At 37.3% G+C, this 13,819-nt stretch overlaps 1 protein-coding gene across 2 annotated transcripts in view; it reads left to right on the top strand.

Moving 5' to 3' along the window:
• Nucleotides 1-13,819, top strand: part of LOC105229187 (uncharacterized) — a 226,675-nt gene that overhangs the window by 42,666 nt on the left and 170,190 nt on the right. Inside the window, exon 1 of one of the 2 annotated variants that reach the window (XM_049453425.1) lies at nt 12,620-12,797. The exons of the other annotated variant lie outside the window; for it this stretch is intronic. The gene's annotated coding sequence lies outside the window, so the exon portion shown is untranslated. Of the gene's footprint in view, nt 1-12,619; nt 12,798-13,819 lie in introns of those variants that run through there. 2 annotated transcript variants of the gene reach the window in all.

Raw genomic sequence — 13,819 nt, 5'->3', positions numbered from 1 at the left:
TTATCATTTACAACATATGACATCACTCACTGTGTAAAATACCTGCAAGCTGACACGTACACAATATGACTTTATGTAGGTGAACAAAACATTTTGAATTGGGAGAGCGCATACTCCTCAACTCAGCCCATATACGAAACTGGTTGTTTGTAATTTTGACACTTGTACTTGTACTTGTTGGTATGACAGTGTTATCTGTTTGGATTAATGAAGGAAAATTGACAAGCTCAATAAGTAGATACACAGATTTATTAAAAATTGTTTCACATTTTCATTGCCTGATGTAGGCAAGCTTTATTACCCCTACCACTCTCAGTAATAACCTATGATGGTAAAATACGCAATTTTCTTCTTCACTTTTGACAAATTTATGACAGCAAATTAATAATAATGAGAAAATACGCTGAAAGACTTATTTTAGGGGTTAGATTAGTTTAAAAGATCGTTCCACAAACGGCTTCCACTTTAGCAGCTGAGAACGGTGATCTATTGTGATACGTATATAGGTTAGGTTAGGTTAGGTTAATCTGGTAAGCCAATAAGCCACGTATAGACCAGTTTGGTGCTTTGCAATACCAGATGGAGTTCAGTTGCTAGGCGAATTTTTAACAGACTCTGCGGCTTCAAGATCGATACCTCTTCCAGTATAGTCTTGCCAATGCGGAAAAAGTGCACAAGAGACGCTCCATTGTTTCCCTGGTGCCATGCTCTAGACATTTCCTGCAGTCTTCTCGTTCTATCAGCCTCATCCTCCGGGAGTATGACGCCACCAGACAGTGATCAGTTAGCATTCTCATCATATTCCTACAGTCTCTTCAATCGAGTGGCAATAAGAATTTTGTGTACTTTTGTCATTTCATTGCCCTTGAAGTTGCTTGCTTTTGGCAACACTTTCTACTGCTGCCATGCTTCCCAAAGCACTTCTGGCCAATATGCACTTCTGGCCTAGATGTTGACTTCGGAATTTCCGGCAGGTACATTAGAGGCCAGCTCTGCAGCTTTTTCAATAGCAAAGACCTAAGCGTAGCTAACATACCTTTCCGGCAGCCATTTTTTTCTATGCTTATTTTGAATCTTCTTTCCCAGTTGAAAAGTGGGATCATGTAGTCGTTGTTTGCCCAGCCGAGCTTTGCTCGAAGGTACTGTATATATATTCTCCTGAAATTCGACAAAGTGCTCAAATTGGTGTCTAATGTCAATTTATGTTTTGTCTTCTAGTTCGCTAAAGATATTACTATTGAAATGCTTCAACCTTAGTCTTGCAAAAGTTGGACAATGATGAAAAAAATGTCAGAAAGTTTCCACCTCACCTTCCCCCATTCAACTTTGATAGTTTGATTTAAGGTTAATGAAAACTAGTTCAGTGGATCTCCTGCGATTTACACTGCGTCAAAAGGGTCTCGCAGTTGTACTGGGGCTAGTTGTTTACCAGCGAAATCTAGAGGTCCGGCGCTAGAACACAAGAGGACAATGGATACCAAACTCGTTTTCCAATCAGTTCCTATCTTGATTTCATCTAAACAGGCTAATAAAGTAGCTTGATGCTATCGGAAACGCTCACGGAGACTATTCTCCAGCAGTTTCGCCCCCTCCACATATTAATCGACAGTATGTGAGCATATGTGAGCAAAGAAAGAGCTATGAGTAGTATCTGCAACTTAAGTTATCAAGAAAATTTCATAATGTCGCAATTTGGAATCTTTCATGTACCCAGCTTCCTTGAGTGTTACAGCGGTTTTGGAGCCTTATGGATATGTTATATTTGTAGAATTAGATTCAATTTAATTAGTGATGTTGTTCATAGCACACCAAAGATGGCAATGAGAACCAGCTTTTCAGCGAGCGTCACTTTCCAAGCGTCCTCCAGCAAATGAATAAAATATTATTGGTTGGACTACAGTTTCGTAAAACCAAAATGTCGTCTGTGACCTTACCTCTTCCCAAGAGTTTCTCTACAACAGTGTAAGGCAACAGATATCTTTATTACCTTCTCCTTCAAATTTGCCCTCCATGAAAGACTCGATTGCTAGGCTCTCTTTGCAGTAAATCTTCTAAGGAAATATGATGAATTGCGAATTGAAAATTATTTTTGACACTTTCGACCCCCCGCATTATTTATAATGAGAATGAATGACAATATAGTACTGAAGCTATGTTTTGGACGTTCTTATTTCATCTAATATGAATATTTTACCAACTTTTATGAAAATATAGAATAATATTAGGAGAATAGTGCTCATAGGAAATAATGAAGATGATGAAGGGAGTCCTATAACTGACCCAACTTAGGTTTATTTTGGGGGCATCCAATAGCAGAAATACACTCTTTTTGTCATTAGATATAATATTTCATATTTTTTTAATTTTCTAAAAATGAAAAAATTCATTTTATTTTATGAAATTTGAAAATTTAAAATTCTTCAAAAAAATTTCTCATTTTTAAAATCTTAAAAATTGTTTTACTATACCTACGTTCCACAATTTTTCTCTGCTGGGTTTGCAGACATTTTTTTCGTATTTGTTCAGATTAACTCACACACAACAAATACAAATACTCACCAATACACACGCAAATATTTTCCATACACTCACTTTTTGCTGACGTCATCAAATGCCAGCAAACAGCGCTGCCTGAAGTCAACGCTGAGGTCAACGTCGCTGTTAAAAATATTGTTTATATGCATATATATATATATATGCGCATTTGAGCGTTAATTGGCAGCATCGCACTCGCTGTATTTGTTCCTGCAACGCCAACCTGTGTCCTGCCACTTAGTTCTCCCTTCGTCAGTAAATTTGTATTTGCGTTTCTTTGTCTAAAGTGGTGTATGTGTGTGTGTGCATGGCAAACACCCTCTCTTCAACTTTTTCTTTCCTTTTTTTGGTGAAAATTCCGCGCAAGCTGTTGCTGCCTTCGCTCGCTAATGTGAGCGCGCTGGAGTGCGTTCAAGTCGGAAGCCCTGCCAATAAGGTGATGACATAATCGTCGCGACTTAAGACGTAAACTTAATTATGAACACTTGAACACATACAAACGCACCAGTAATTGAGTGTCGAGCAAGGGTGTGGGAGTGCGACGTGTGTTTTGTGGCGCGTCGCTTTGGTACAAATGCGTACATTCACTTTTATTTGGCACTCAGGTACACATACAATATACTTATGTATGTATGTATTTTTCTATGCATGTGTTTTTGCACTTGAAAACGCATATGTGTATGTGTATGCATTCATTTCTAAGTATATGACCCTTTCAAATAAGAAATTTAAGATAAGTGTGTGCGCCAAGGTCACTCACAAAGTATTCGCATTTTTTTGTTGCATACTTACCGGCGCTACGTCATCGGATATGCAAGCTAATTGACGAATACTCCCACTTAATGCATTAAAATTTCATGTTGTGCGTTATATTTAGCTGATTTTACGTAAACTTTTACTTATTTTTAAACAGTATAAATAAAATGTCAGACGTTTATAAAACGGTTATAAATATAACGAATGTAAGGTTGCATTATAAGAAGCACTTATTTATAGGCTACTTCAGCTGAGTGGCTTATTTTAATGTTATAAAAATGCTGCAGTGACGCATTAAGGTCTAGAAAATTAAAAAAAAAGAAACAGTAAAGTAGTAAAGTGCTTTTATGCATAAAATTATGGGCGATTATGCCACAGAAGGCCAAAAAAATTATTCTCTTCTATAAAATGCATAAATTAGCCTTTACATCGCGAATTGTTCAAAAATGGTACATACATTCTGACAGATAAGTAAACAAATGTAATTTAAGTAAATGATATTTCAAAAAAATTTATTTTGCTAAGTTGATAGAACTGTCCTGAATTACTATGCCAATATGAGCGCGATCTCTCAACCAGTTTGTTTACAGCACTGCTTAACTCGCTGAACCTCAGAGAGCATTCTGAATTTTACAATGGTTAAAAATATCGACCAAAAAAAATTTTCTCAAATTTTGTATTTAGAACCAAATTTCGTGTGCGAAATCGATGAATGTTACAAAGACGTTCGAGAGGTCCCTGAAGACATATCTCGTTCTGGACGACCTTCAACTGATGAAAATATTAAAAAACTTGAAAATCATCCGTGAAGCGTTTGAGAGTTGACAAGAGAGCTGATTTTGGTAGATATTTTGGGTATGAAACGCGTTCTCGCTCGACTCGTGCCGATAAGACTAAATTTTTTCAAAAAGGGACGTATACAGTTCCCTTTGGATAGACGAAATACATCCAACAATCATCTGAATAGAAGGAAAAAAACTAGCTGATACCAAAAACCACGCCAAGCCCACTTGAAAATTAAGGTGATGTTTAGTGTTGTTTTCGATATTCGTGGTTTGGTGCATCATGTTTATGCTCCGGTAATATTGATTTGGAATGTATTAACTATTATCATGACATATACCAATAAAATGTTCACAGGGTCTCATGGAGGTACCTCACATACAATCACCAATCATATGTAGTAAATTCAGCAGGATTTTCGAAAATCCTAGGACTCGGTCAAATTATCGCCCAATTTTAGCTGTTTTCGGCGCAAAGATACACTGTTATGCTTAGGCATTCAACCCATTATTAGCAAACAGAGTTACCATTGTCAGGAAGGGATTCTCTTTGAATTTGAATTGTACTATATATCCTATACATTGGCCGATATTTTCAGTGAAAAGTCAACTATAGATAGTGGAGTCTAGATATTAAGTGCCTAGGTGCTTGAACAGTTTAGGTTGGATTTGAAAAATTTTTGGCCATAAGTTGGCATACGAAAAATTTAAAAAAATTATTAGGAACTCACATACCAAGTCTCATTAAGATATCTCAATTTTTACTCAACTTACAGCTTTCACGAATAGACGGACAGACAGACAGACAGACAGTCAACCGGATTTAAACTTTTCTCGTCATCCTGATCATTTATATATATATATAACTCTATATCTATCTCGATTAGTCAAATTGGGCGAAACAGCTTCGGAAACGTACGCTAAAATTGTAAGAGTGTATGGTGATAGTGATCGTAGTTGTGCCCCAGCTCACAATGGTTGTCTCCACGCGCCCCCCGCCCGAAAAAAGCTCACATGAGCAAGTCGAAGGTGAAAACGATGATTATTGCCTTTTTTGATAACCGTGAAATCGTCCACAAAGAATTCGTTCCACCGTGGAAAACTGTGAATCAAGTCTACTATTGCCAAGTATTCGAAAGATTGCGAAAACGAGTCAACAGGGTGTGCCCACACATCGCTCGTAACTGGATCCTTCATCACAACAACGCGCCGTGCCACACCGCCCTCAGCGTGTCCCAGAATTTGGCCTCTAAAGAGATCGCGAGGTTGCAACAGCCGCCTTATTCGCCCGACATGTCACCCTGTGACTATTTTTTGATTCCTAAAACAAATTCGGTGGTCAAAGGAACCTATTTTGAGTCGATTTCGGACATTCAGGCGGCCGTGACGAGGGTGCTCGCGGTAATCTCAGTCGAAGCGTTCCAGAAATGTTACGAAGCATGGAAAACGCGCTGGAATCGCTGTATAGCTGCCCAAGGGGACTACTTTGAAGGGAATGGCAGAGTTGTAGAATAATTTTCAAATATACGGTTTTTATGGAATCAGTCTCATTACTTAATTGCCATGCCTCGTACTTTAAGTATTCGCGAAGTTTGTCTTTCCATATTTATTAAACATAACTGGTGTTTCTCAGAATTCTTTTAACGAATTTATAATAATTTTTTGGGAACTGTAAATTCAGCTATAGCAAAACTTTTATATACTTAAGTATTTCTAATATTTTACTGTAATGGAAGCTTAGAGCTTTATAGTTGATTATGTAAGGAATTGAATAACACAAAGGAACCCTATAAATCTAATATATATTGGTGCTGCCTCCTAATTATATTACAGATTAAAATACACCCTATATACAAGTATATACCATACATATTTAATACATGCCTATATACCATATACGTACCATGTGCAGCGTAGCTCCTAAGACTTAGTTACACTTCCCATTATTTCATTACTTTTATGCAACGCCTTTATGTCAATTATTGTATTCCGTTATTTATTTCTTACATATTTTTTGTTGTTGTTCTTCTTTTCGCTGTGACCCCATGACCCTTGTCAATGTCGTCTCCAAGGCGAAAGCAGGCAATAAAATACTAGACGTAGAAAAACAGGAAGCAAGTCAAAGTAAGCCGACTGATCTCTGCCAGCCACAGACACAGACACAACCACAGCCATACCCTTCAAATGTCATTGTGGTCGTCAAAATAATAGAAATACCGAAGCGGACAAGGCATGGAGGGTGAGCAAACTGCCTTTGTTGCCTATTTATAATTAAATTTGCCAGTGGATAGGAGACGGCAGCGAAAGCGGCCAGCAAAACAGTCACCAAAGCGACCGCAAGTCACACGACTCTAACGTTTGGGTAGCTGTATAACTGTATATGTGTGTTTACGTGTCGGTATGTTTGGGTAGCACAGTTTTTGGCGCTAAACGGAATTTAATGATTTTTGCAGGCTTTGCATTTTGTCGCGCAATTTTATGAGCTTTTATAGCTGCGAGCGTAGCGGCGACCATGGTTGCGGAAGATATATATATACGTATATACTTATATCATGGAGGTGTATGTATGTATACAATCGCTTACGTATTGAAAGATTTAGCCATCATTTCTTATACACTTTAGCCTGATGATCTGTGAGTGTGGCTGGATGATTCGCATAAATTTTAGCCTTAAATTCAGCTCGGATTCAAGATTTTATATCTATTTCTTCATGTTATTGCTCACTCACACTACTTTGCTTGTAGTTTCTTATTCTGAAAAGATATGTGAATACGAGTATTCTGTCTGCAACGGTATATCTGTCTGCATATAGGCGAATTACTCCCTTAGTTTTCAAGATATCAACATGAAATTGTGCACATGCCCTATTTTTACCAAGAAACTGCTCCTCGGTGGAAACCGCCGAAATCAGATCACTATGGGATAAAGCTGCCATATAAAAGACCCGATCATAATCTAGTCCTTGTATGAATAACTTTTTTATTTTAAGAGATATCTTCACAAAATTTGGAGTGCATTGTTTTCCAAAGCTACTGTACAATCTGCGAAGAAATTGTTTAAATCGGTATACTATAGCATATGGCTGCCATATAATCCAACCAATGAAAATCAAGTTATTGTATGAAAAACTTTTTTACTTCGCAAGTTATCTTCACGAAATTTGACATGTACTATTTCCTATGATAGCGCCACAATCTGCGAGCATATTGTGCAAATCGGTCTATTATAACATATAGTTGTCATACAAACTGATTGCTCAAAATCAAGAAAAATTAGTTTTTGTCATTAAATCCTATAATAAATGCATCTGTGAAGGGTATTATAGGTTTTTTTCAAAAGCAGTTAAGCTGTTTTTGTTTTTTGATATTTTTTCATATTTATTCCTTGCCATTTAAGTCTAACTTCGAACCTTTTCTTTGTGCTACTTTGACTTTTTCGTTTATTTACTCTATTTTTCAAAGGTTGGCGGTTTATTACTTACATTTTATTTCCTATCCTAACATTTTCTCATTCTCTCTTTACACCGCTTCAACAAAAATACGCCAACAGCCGCTAGAAAACCATCTGCACTCCGTCTATTTCATAGTTTGTATGTGTCCTTGGCCGGCAATGCAATCTCAGAGCCGAGTTATTTGAAATTATATTTACACACAAACACACACACACACACATAGCCGAACATACACAATTAATATGACCTCTTTTGCTCGAACTGAAACGCTTTCTCGAATTGAGTTATTTTTACTTGCGGTCTCTTCTCGCCATCAAGTCAATGCCCCGCAGCACGCAGGGCTACCCCTCCAACTTGCTACATATCTACAGCTTGCCACAAAATGTCCAGCTGTTTGTTGTGCTACTGTTGTTGTTATGTTTGTTTTGTTGTTGCCACCGCTGTGGCGAACAAATTTATGCAAAAATGATGGTGTCCACAGGCGGCCAAGTAAGCGCAATACAATTTACTTGGCGCAAAATTATAATAATAATAACCGAATGAAAACAATAACAATCATAAAACAACAACAGCAACAACTGCTGTAAGCCGGTCATTAATTTTATTTACAACACATGCATTTGTTTATGATGCGACATTAAATTGTTGACCAACAGTGTAATTATGGAAATTAATGTCATAAATGCATTGCATACTTATAGGCTACAATTTATACACACTCACACATTTATAACCGAAATGAACAGCATGATCTATTTTTACACCACACACGCACTCACACTTTCGCTGGTGGCGGTTTGGTGTGCCTGCGTGCTTTTTCTAGCAAATGTGGCATTATTTATGTGCTTTGTAATTGAATGGAATTTACGGTATATTTATGGAGCGCATTTAATAGCGACGGATATTTTTGGAAATTTACTCGCAATTACGCTTGCTTCATATGCATATTTAATGCATATTAAGCCAATTAGATCATTATTTTGTCTGCCAAAAACTAAATTTTTCATGATAAATTCAAGATTAAAAGTGAAATGTAGAGAAGATAAGTAAGCGTAGTAGAATTTGAAATATTCATTCTCGAACTACTCATCTAAGTTTGCACGAAGTTTGTAACACCCCGAAGGAAACATTGGAGACTCTATGGTAATTATGGTAGATATATACATAAACGATGAGCTTCACAAGCTCGGTTCATTTAGCCATGTCGGCTAATGCAGCTATGTCGGTCTCTCTGGCTGTTTATGCGCGAACCATTCCTTCAGTTTTCGGGACTTCGAGCAGAAATTTTGCACACCTTCTTTTCTTCGTAAAAAACTGCCAACATGTCGAAAACGTCTACATCGACCACTATAGCATATAGCTGCCATACAAACTAGTCGTTTAATGTCTAGTCCTTGTATAGAAAAACTGTTTCTTTGACAAAATATCTTAACGTGATTTGGCATAGATTACTGCCCCAGACAATACCATAAGTTCCCTACGTATTGTTTAGATTTGATCAATATTTTATATAGCTGTCATGCAAATTCAATGAGAAAAATCAAATCCTTGCATAGAAAACATTTTATTTGACGAGATATTTTCTCGAATTTCGCCACGAATTATTGTCAAAAGCAATGGTCCAATCTCCAAAGAAATAGTTCAGATCGGATTTCTATATCATATAGCTTTCATACAAACTGAACGATAGAAATCAAGTTCTTGTAATGAGCATTTTTTTTTCAACCGTGCTTAAAACCTCCGTCAGTGCTAATGTTTCTTCTTCTTCTTGATTGGCATAGATGCCGCATACGCAGTTATAGCCGTGACAGTCGTTCTTCCTTTTCGCTGTTTGACGCCAATTGGAGATTCCAAGTTTAGGCAAGTCCTTCTCCACCTAATCTTTCCAACGGATATTTTCAAAGACAAGGGCATTAAAGCCAAGAGGCATTGAAAAACGATATGTTCTTCTTCTTAGGCGTAGACACCGCTTACGCGATTATAGCCGAGTTAACAACAGCGCGCCAGTCGTTTCTTCTTTTTCGCTGTTTGACGCCAATTGGATATTCCAAGCGAAGCCAGGTGCTTCTCCACTTGGTCCTTCCAGCGTCGAATACTTTCAGAGCTGGAGTCTCCAGAAAAAAAACGAGATTACATGTCAGAAATGCTGCCTGAACGCTTAAAAAAATCAGAATTGTGTCAGTTTTATACCGGATTGTGTCTGTTGGTAAAAAATGAACGCTTTACGAACAATCCAATGACAATTACCCATGACGCCAAGGTAATGCTCTGTAAGTAGTGGGATCAAAAGAGCGCGGTATAATATTATATAAGCTGTTTAAACCGAGTGAAACCAGCAACTTCTCAGCGCCTAGAAAGTTTTGCTTCTTGGTCGTGCTTTCTATCGTTTTTTCCAAGTCGACAATCCGGCGCGGTTCTTTTGAGAAAAAACTCACAATTTGCCAGAAATATGAGAAAATGTTATAGCCTGAGATGAACAATGCTTTACAAACTTTCTTGTGACAATTGGGTTTTGTACCCAATGAAACCGATCTATAGTTGATCGAATTAATTGCTCTTGTGGACGATTGTGTCGAACTAAACCATTATTTTGGTAATAAATTTGCACGATATTCAAACGTTGTTCCGGCCTAAAGGGTTGAATCAGGTTAATACTCGCAGAGCAAACTTATCATCTAACAGCGGTCAAAACGACCTACTATGAAAAAAGTATTGAGTAATTTAAAACTACTCATATGAAAAACACCCTTGATATGAATATATTCTATGTTGGTGTGTATACTACTGTGACCAAAAAATAATAAGATTTTGTAATTTAAATTTCGCTCGGAAAGACATTTGTCGAATTGTTTTTTTTTCCTAGGTGAGTCACATCAAAACAATCATTGGTGTTAAGCCTACGCTGGTCTTTGTAAAGTACATAAAGTTCAGAATATTGAAAAAGCCTTCGGTGACAATTGTTTGTCGCGAGAAAGCCCGAATCACAACAAGGATTACCATCCATATCAACTGATAATCAACACGTCAATAAAATAAAGGCTTGTGTGCATTGAGAATCGACGATTAGCTGGCAGTGATTTTACGGGCATCGTCGGAATAGACCTAATAAATGTGAAAGCACTGTTGGTTCCAAATTATTAAATTTTTTTTTAAAACCAGCGTCCCATCAACATCTGTGAAACAATGTTTCCCTAATAACAGAATGCCATGAAATGTATTATTACTGGCGATGAGTCTTGAATATATATTTGCAAAGGTTAGCCAAAAACGAAAAACGACATCAAAGCAGGTCAAAAATCAAGGTTATGTTTGACAGTTTTCTTGGATTACAGAAATGTGGTGCACTCTGAATTCCTTTCGATCGAAATCTTTCAAAAAGGAATACTATTTAGGAGTTGTGCGTAGTTTGAGTATGGCTATTCGTAAAAAGGGGCCGGAAGCATAAGCCTACAACTTTTGGTTTTTGTACCACGATAATACACCCACCAACTCCGCAAAAAGAACCTGGCTTCGCTTGGAATATCCAATTGGCGCCACGTAGCGAAAAGAAGAAACGACTGGCGCGCTGTTGTTAACTCGGCTATAATCGCGTAAGCGGTGTCTACGCCAGCAATGAAGAGGAAGAACTCCGCAGAAAGTCTTGATTCATTTCTATAAAAAAAATTGTATTGAGATGTCTGCAAAAGCTGAAAAATTTTACTGAAATAATGCTACAACTGCGAAAATTCGAACAAAATCAAGTCGAATTTTCAGTTAATTTTCGTTTTGGTCGAGCGAAGCACACTTCGGAAATTCAAGCTTTAAATATTAATTATTAAATATAGTGTTTGGCTCAAGGCTTTCCTTATCTCGTTCATCGCACCTTTTGGGCTTCGCTGGGAGAAGAGCGTTATACTATACATAGTACAAATCCCTAAATGTTCGGTTACATGCGAAGCATCACTTCCTTATTTGTCAATAACTGTCATACATATGTAGGTAGAATCTGGTAATCATTTATTTTATGGTGGTTTATTGCCAATTAAATGCATACTTCAAATCTCAACATTCTTCTTACTGCTCTTTTTAAAGACCGCTTCCAATTAAACTGTATGTTTTGCATATACATATATATGTATGTATATATATATGTATATATATACCCATGACTTGCACACAAAACAGCAAAATTTCCTAGAATACCTGATCCAAATAATCGCAACAAACAAAATTTGCCGAGTAATAACCTATAATTTGGTTATGCTCCAACTTTTCCGCTCAACGCCAAAATGCTAAGCTCCAATGCGAATTGCGCTACAACAAAACGACAATTAACAAATAGCTTCAGCTACAATAACAATAACAACAATATGCCAACAAAAGCACTATTATTATCACCTACAAGCGGTGAACTAAGAAGTTGGCACCAATGGGAAACTAAGAGCAGACAAACAAAAAATCCAACAATAACAACAACAACAATATATGAGTGTCGATAAACCGCCCGGTAATGCTTCCGTAAAAATTTCTATCAACAGCACAGCAACAAAAAAGACACTAAAAAAGTGTGTGTAAACAAACAAGTGTTAAATGTGAGATGATGAAGGAAGTCAAGGTCGTCAAGGCAGATCGCACCGAGCAAGTGAAGACGGCAAATATTGCAGAGTCAGCGTGACGTGTGAAAATACAAAAACAACAGCAACAAACGTTGGAAAAACACTATTATGTAAAGTGACAATTCGTGAGCAGACGAAAAGTTTGTGCAACACTGGCGCTTTGGCCGCCAAACGCAACATGTTGGCACAACAACAACAGCAATACGAAAGCCAGTAAGGCAGGTGTGTACGCTCAGCTGTTTAACGCGGTTTTGCATGGCGCTCAACACCTTCGCAACGCGCTTCAAACACAACCGAATGTTGTTGGCCAAAACACAACAACAGCAATAACAAACGAAGCTTACAGCTGAGCAAGCGCGCGAGTTTGTGAACGCACACAACAACAACAATAATGGCAAACAACAAAAACGGCCAGTTGGAGCTTCTTTTATTTTTCCACATTTGGCGGTGGTGCTCGGCCGATCTTCGTCATCGTCATCGCCATCGCCATCGTCGTGGCAGCGAAGCTGAGCAGCGTTGTCAGGCGATCGCAGTGAGTTTAGTTCTTTTTCAGTGTTCGTGTCGATCGGGTCGACGAACGCGGATCCGGCAGTACAACTCCGCTTAACGTCTGTGTGAACGGGCTGCGCGCTAAGTCTCCAACGGCAGCGCCAAACTACTTGGAGCCGAGCGCTGAGGTGAATTTCAGCATTTTCGTGTGGTTTTCTTAAAACAAATTATTTTTTTCGCATTATTTTTCACTAAATATTTCATAAAGCAGCAAAATAATAAAGCGTGTCAGAAACGAATTTAAAATCAATAAAACGAAGTGAAAGAAACGAATTTACATATTTTTTTGTTTTTGGTGCGTTGAAGCAAATAAGGTTAAGGAAATATTTCCACGATAAAACGAGGCGAATAAAGAAGATGATAAACGTTATGCGCTTGTGAACGAAATCGAAAGTGCGAACTTGTGTGTTGCAAATAAGGCAAAAAAGCGCAAGAAAAACACCAAAATCAAAGCGAGCGACGAACAAAAGAAAAAAACGCTGTAAACAAACACAACAAAAACAAATACAAAATTACATACAACAAACGAATGGCAAAAAACACTCCGAAAGCACAAAAAAAAATCAAAAACACAACAATAAAAAAATAAAACAAAAACAGCAACATATGAAAAATAATACAAAAACAACAATTTACCAAGTGTTTAAGTGCATTTTCGTTGAAGATGCGCTCGAAAAGTGCAGAGTGCAAAGTGAAGTGTACGACGCTAAAGCGCAGCGCATAAGGGAAGAGGCAAATTGCCATTTTTTGGTTGTTGACATGTAGGAAATGCAAGCGAATTCGTCGTTGATTGCTGGGTGAAAAGCAAAGAAATAAGTAAAAATACAAAATGCAAACACTTTTTTCAGCTGTTTGTCAGCAAACAGTAATTTGGCGGTGTTAAATATTTGCTGAAAGTAGAAAATTCATTGGAAATGCGTTTGTTTGTGATATATGGTGTGCATTTAGAAAAGGTTTTGTCTTTAATCGACTGCGCATGCGTGATAAAGGTTTTATGATATAAAGTTATTTGCGTTTAGTTTTGAAATAATGTGTTGTGCGCATATACATAATTAAAATAACTGTTTTTTTTACTTTTTTAGGGAAAAATTTGAAATTTGAAGTAAAAATATAATACATTTGGCTAACTTAAATTTTGAGCAACTTAATT

Source organism: Bactrocera dorsalis, chromosome 3, assembly GCF_023373825.1.
Source record: "Bactrocera dorsalis isolate Fly_Bdor chromosome 3, ASM2337382v1, whole genome shotgun sequence".
Lineage (NCBI taxonomy): Eukaryota > Metazoa > Arthropoda > Insecta > Diptera > Tephritidae > Bactrocera > Bactrocera dorsalis.
Note: the sequence above shows the minus strand (reverse complement) of the source record. Positions and strands in the feature narration are given on the sequence as shown.